Below are 6,858 nucleotides of genomic sequence, written 5' to 3' on the forward strand. Positions count from 1 at the left end.
GGAACCATGGCGCTCTGCTGGTATGATATGCACCTCGGGACTCTGTGAGAATTTTCGGCGATTTATGGGATTCCGAGGGCACAGAATTAAAGAACATTGTCCGGGAATTGTGTGCACGTGTATATTTATCACGAATCTCCTACGATTCCTCACTTTTGAGTTCTGGTATTCGAAATCAATTGTAGATTGAAATTCGGATTAAGTCGGACAATTATGCCTATCATTCAGGGAATGTCCATTAATCACGTAAAAATGATTTTTGAAATTTCAGTAGCTGCCCACCGCAGGATTTTTGACTCACTTTCATTTTCTTCTTTTTCACTGAGAAACAGAGAAAAATCATCAATAATATTATAATTTGAAAGATTTTTAAGATTATATTTAATAGTCTTCAAATTCGTTCTCAGTAAAAACTAGACATTCATTTTTATCCGGGATATTTTTTTGGACGTTCTAATATGATCTTACAAGAACTATTTTTTAGTACCAGTTTTCGTTTTGTTTAGTATGCTAACTTCAAATTGATAAATGCTCCGAGATAGCGAACTAAATTTATTTACAGGGTGGATTGTTTCAATTGTTGTACACTTCAATCTTACAAAAATCAAAACAGTTGGAGCGCACACGACGTCGACGTAGTATCCATGCCATTTCGGGGTTACGTTGGTTTCTACACTTGACAGTTTAGAATTTGTTTGGTCAGATTTAGTAGTTGACAGATAATCCTCATTTCGAGCCTATTTCACTCCAGAAATCGAACTTATTTGGTTAGAATGGTGGTTCAAAATGAAGTGAAATTGTTTTGTTGCGCGAACTGTTTTAATAACGAATGAAGTCCTAAATCAAATCCTTGTTTTTACAGTATTCATTCACCTCCATTGGGCTGCGCCATGATTATTTTTACACTTCAGATCAAAATAATGAATTTTAAAAAGCGGGACGCACAATTTGAAAATTATTAATTTTTAACAAGTTAAGTTTACAATCCTCCAAACTAACAATCATAAGCATGGGTCTATGGGAGTGATTAATCATTGATTTCCAAAGCATAAAAAATGTTTGGTAAATGAGATAATCTTATACCTAAAGTATATTGAAAGAATTTAGATAATGTACAGCTAAAGTATAGCTGAAGTATGACTAAAGTATAGGATATGCTTCATCTATATACTTAGTATAGGATATAGAATAACATCCGTTTTTTTAAGATATCCCTAGCAACGGAATGAAACAAAATGTATAATAAATTACAGCTGGCCCCAAAAATTGAAAAAGTTCGCTATTCAAGCTGCTTCATCAAAAAATATGTATTTAATATTATTCGCTAGTGTTACGCAAAAGCGTGTTGTTAAAATCTTTAAAATCTTAAAGTTCCAAAAAAATTCTCATAATTTTTTCTTTACGAAGTCTACTTTTGAATGGAAATATACTTCTCAGTTTTTCAACTTTATAGAAAATCATCATAACAAAAGGATATATGATGGAAAACTCATGTGATTCTTTTATTATACATTTTAGTAAGACATTCAGAATCTTTGATTCGGAAACATATATTGTTATTAGCATACAAACATTTAATAAAATTGTTATTTAGATCAAGTTTTATTTTCGTTTTACCTATTTTAGAATTTACAAACAATAATCTTTCTTATTGTGAAAACCATGATTTCGGATCTCTATTTTCATGTATTTCATATATCCAAGTTTCTTCCCTGATCAATAATACGTGTGTATCTGCTATAACCATACATTTCCTATACCTTAGACCATTTTAGACATAATTCACATACTTGAGCTATACATAAGAGATCTACATCAACCCTATTTTGACTGAACATCTGTTATACTTTTCAGCTATTCGTGAGTTGTACTGAGCAATATTTCTCTATTATACCTTAGCAATACTTTCCTTATGTTTCAATCATATATACCATACATCGTTATACTTTAGCTATATCTGAGCTATACATCCACTATACTTTATGCAAATATACATGAAGTATGGGATCGTCTAGTTTGACATACTTTTACCATACTATTTGAGAGATAACTCCCATACGATTTCCTAGATATTTTCCTAGGTATGTAAATCCCACACCAAAATTTTACTACCGGGGCCAGTTAAAAATATTTTGATTTTAGACGAAATTTTGAATTGTTTAATTTTTAATTGTTAAATCAAGCTTGAATTCATTATTTTTAAAGCTTGCAATTACAAATCATTTAATCGGCAACGTTTTTAGAATGATTAAACTTTGAAGGCTTACAATATTTAAAATGCTTTCATTTTGATCGGTAAAAATGACAATGAATGTCTTCTTGTACAAAATACATGAATTGTCAATTAGGAGCCTTCCATAAAGCACGTAGAACCCTAGGAGGCAGGAATCAAAAAGTGGCAAAAATTGGGCTCCTGGTTTATGGAAGCACCCTTATCAGCAATAACGACGCCAAGTGTCATAAATCTAAATCTTTGTGCATTCAGAACCATGAATTTTTTTTTTATTTCACCCCTCAAAATAAATGAAGAATCAAGTCAAAGAAGCTAAGGAAGATTTAGTATCACAAAAATCTAAGGGTTAATATGAGCTGGCCGTCGAGGAATTTGCAAAGAAAAAACTGGAGGTTCACTAAAATTGCGGCTGAAATAAAAGTTGGTATCATTTAGAACTTGAACTCCAATAGATACCTGTAGAGAGCCAAAAGTGTTAATTTAGAGAGCTTTTGAAAAGAACATGAAGATGAATTCACAAACCAAACGCTTGCAAAGTAGGGTTGGTAAGTTAGGAATCGATTTACAGTTATCGACCGAGACTTGAGACGAAAAGTTTCTTGCATATGAATATGCCTTTATGTTGACAACTTTGCTACATAATCTGTAAATTATATTTATTAAGTCATTACATCTACTTTATTTGGGGTATTATTTTGTAATTTAATTATCTTCATTAAGTTATGTCATCAGAGTTCGATTACATGTCTTTATTGTGTGACAGGTGGAGATAACAAAATAGAAGAGCGCACGGTCAATGACCATCATCATTATATAAAAAAAATTAACTTCATAGGACGTTCTCGCATCATTTCGATTAAGGGCGTTCGGACGCTAACTTTTCAGGGGGCTCTATAGGCTCATATCATATGGCGGTTTCAAATCAAATATCTTGCATCACTCGTAGGGTCACACACTTCTTTACGCAGAGAATTCAATGTTCACAAGACGACGACAAAAACTATGGTCTTCATCCATGGTTTTACTACTCCTTCTGCAAACATTGACTTCTTCGCGACAAAGACGCGCTTAACCCTACTTGCGTGATGTAATATACCATGAAATAAGATAGATAAAATTCGCGAATATTTATTTTGAAGTTTCTTAATTTTTAAATGCTTTATCAGAAACGTTAAGACTTTTTTAATGTTTAGTTTTTAATATTATTTTTGTTAACAAGATAACACTTATTTCGTATTTGTAGTTATAAAGACATTCTTAAAATTATTAAATTTGTACAGGCAATAAATTTGAACCCAATCAGTTTTGGAGGTTTTTATTTTTGTAATGTTTAGTTTGTCATGTTAGCTTTGTTAGCAAGATAAAACAAATATCACATATACAGTTATAAATACATTCTTAAAATTATTAATTTTTTACAGGCAGTAAATTTGAACTTAATTTTGGAGGTTTCCAATTTTTTAAATGTTACTTAGTATGTAAAAACAAGCATTAGGTAGGTTTTGTGCGAATATTATCGTCCTCCATGACTTATGGCTTTTTAAATATTATTTAAAAAACGTAGTTCTTAACATTAAAAAGAATATAAAACCCTCTACATCTTGAAAATTCTATTCAGCCCTTGCAGAAATTCCTAATTATTTGTCTTGTTTCCGACTTAGGCCAGCTCGTGCACACAATTTTTTGGATGTTAAATTTGGCCCCCTCCAGACCCTGGCTTAACAGCCAATCTTGGCAGTAGATGGCGCCCCATTACTTTCAGGGCCTAAAGTGGGTTGATTCCAAATCTCCTAAGTTTAAATGCACAGTGTCAAACGTCAAAAATATTTTAATCCATAATTGAAAAAGTAACCAAATTGTAAACATCAAAATATTCCTAAGTTACGTGTTGAAGACTATAATAAGTAAATTTATCAAGTATGTTAAGATGAAAACTAACCTCGAAAGGAGGTTATTTATTTATAAGTATAGAAGCAGAATTAATGTTTAATGTGTTGAATGTGAAAACGAATCAAATTAATAATGACGTTTTAAACAGAATTATTTTTACATGTTTTTAGGTGATTTCATATAATTGGTATGTAAATTTCAACCATCTTATTGTAGTATAGACGCTTTTGTGAAAATAACTAGAGCCAGTGCAATATTATAATCCGCTGATTTTAAAATAACTTTTTACATTAAATTTCAATATAGAAATCGAAAGAAACTTCAGTTTAGAAATTGAAACCAAAACAAAATTGTAAAATACTTAAATAGTTGATCATGCACAAATGATGGCTGTTATATTGCGTCTTTCAACTGACTCCGAATGGGGGCCACACCGGGTTATCTCTGGGCGCTGCGCTTGGGCCCCAATCGGGTATCGCGTTTCATTTTGAGCCTGGTCCCAGATAAATAGCCCGATTTGGGCCAAATTCTGCCCGATCTGCCCCGATCAGATTCATAGTGGAATTTCTGCACGGGAAATTCCCTAAATCTTATAAAATTCCTTTTAATATTGATACCCCTTTAAGCATTATGAATTCACTTCAAATAGTTACAATCCGTTGAAATATATTAAAATCTCTTGAAAACTCTGTGCAATTAAATGGAATTTTGTATTTTTTTAAAAACTGAAAAATGTATGGGGCCATCCATATACCACGTGGACACTTTAGGCGGGAGGGCGGGTATGGCAAAATTCCACGCCTGCCCACGAGGGTGACCGGGGGGGGGGGTCGGGCTAGAATCCACGTGGACACACGTTTCTCTAAATCTGTGGAAAATATACTGAAATGAGACAAGGTATATTCTAAGTATACTCGAACTTTTATATTGTGCTCGCGCACAATATAATTTTTATTATTATTATAATTTTTTAACGACTTTTTCTTTGAAATTCAAATCATGTTTAAGCTCACGTTCCTAAGATAATCTGAATTTTTCAGCCAATTCATCGCTTTCTTTTGGACTTCTTGTAGTTCAGGAGCTCGCGACAATTCTATGGACATCATTTTAGTACTCATTAAAACTTCAGATTCTTTTGTTTTCATAGTCAACAGTTCGAAATTCATTGACTGACTAACAGCTGTTGACTGGTAGGCTGTCAAACATGTCAAAAATTCGAGTGAATAAACGTCAACTTAGTACTCTAGATACTCATTGGTAATGATTGTTTAAATGCTAAGAATTAACAAAAAATTTGACTGACAGCTTCCCGGTGGTGCCAAAGTTGAGGGCAGGCTGTCAAACATGACAAAAATTAGAGTGAAGAAACGTCATTTTAATACTCTTGAAATCTATTGGGAATGATTGTTTGAATACTGAAAACTAACAATATATTTGACTGGCAGCTTTTTGGTGGTGCCAAAGTTTACTGGGAGACTGTCAAGCATATAAAAAATTACAGGATGAAAATTAGAAAGTCATTTTAGTACGCCTGAAACGCATTGGGGAGAATTATTTAGGTGCTAAAAAATAAGATAATAATTGATTGGCTGTTCCTCAGTGGTGCCAAATTTGACTGGCAGACTGTCTAACTTGTCAAAAATTCAAGTAAAAAAACGTTATTTTAGTACTCTTTAAACCCATTGAGGATGTTTGTTTTGTTGCAAACAACTAACAAAGAATTTGACTGGCAGCTCCAGAGTAGTGTCAAAGTTGACTGACAACTTAATCAGCAACAGAATGAAAGTTTTGTCCTTTTCTTTAATTAAAATTATTCATCTATAGGATACTTCTTCAAAACTAATACATATGTATATAAAAAAGAAACTATGAAAATCTCACTTTTTACATAAATTCACAGCTCGCAACAATGGGTTTCAAGAGTACTGATAAAAACGTTTCTTCACTTTCTTTTTGACATGTTTGATAGCCTGCCAGTCAACTTTGGCACCCCCGAGAAGCTGCCAGTTAAATTTTTCAAACAATTATTCCCAATGGGTTTCAGGAGTACTAAAATGACTTTTCTTCTCTAGAAATTTTTGGCATGTTTGGCAGCCTGCCAGTCAACTTTGCCACCACTCAGGAGCTGCCAGTCAAACTTCTTGGTAGTTGTTTGCACCTGAAAAATCATCCCCAATGGGTTTTAAGATTACTAAAATGACTTTTCTTCTTTCGAATTTTCGACATTTTTGACAGCCTGCCAGTCAACTTTGGAACCACTCAGAAGCTGTCAGTCAAACTTCTTGTTAGTTGTTTGCACCTGAACAATTCTCCCCTATGGGTTTCAAGAGTACTAAAATTGATTCATCCTCTCCTTTTTTTTGATATGTTCGACAGCCTGAAAGTCAAGTTTGGCACCATTCAGGAGCCGCCAGTCAAAATTTTTGTTAGTTCTTTGCCCCTAAAAAATCGTCTGCAATGGGTTCAAGAGTTTTAAAATGATGTTTTTTCACTCGAATTTTTGACATTTTTGACATCAAAATGCAGCAACAGCTGTTAGCCAGTCAACGAATTTTGAACTATTGACTATGAAAACAAACGAATCTGAAATTTTAGTGAGTACTAAAATGACGTCCATGGAATTGTCGCGAGCTCCCGGACAGTTTGAAGACTAATAATATCTATATTTTCATAAAATATGTCTACATGGGCAAAGTAAAGCGAGCGGGGGTCCACATTCCACGGCTGTCCAAGGG

This window comes from Belonocnema kinseyi, chromosome 2 (assembly GCF_010883055.1).
Source record: "Belonocnema kinseyi isolate 2016_QV_RU_SX_M_011 chromosome 2, B_treatae_v1, whole genome shotgun sequence".
In the NCBI taxonomy this organism is placed as follows: domain Eukaryota; kingdom Metazoa; phylum Arthropoda; class Insecta; order Hymenoptera; family Cynipidae; genus Belonocnema; species Belonocnema kinseyi.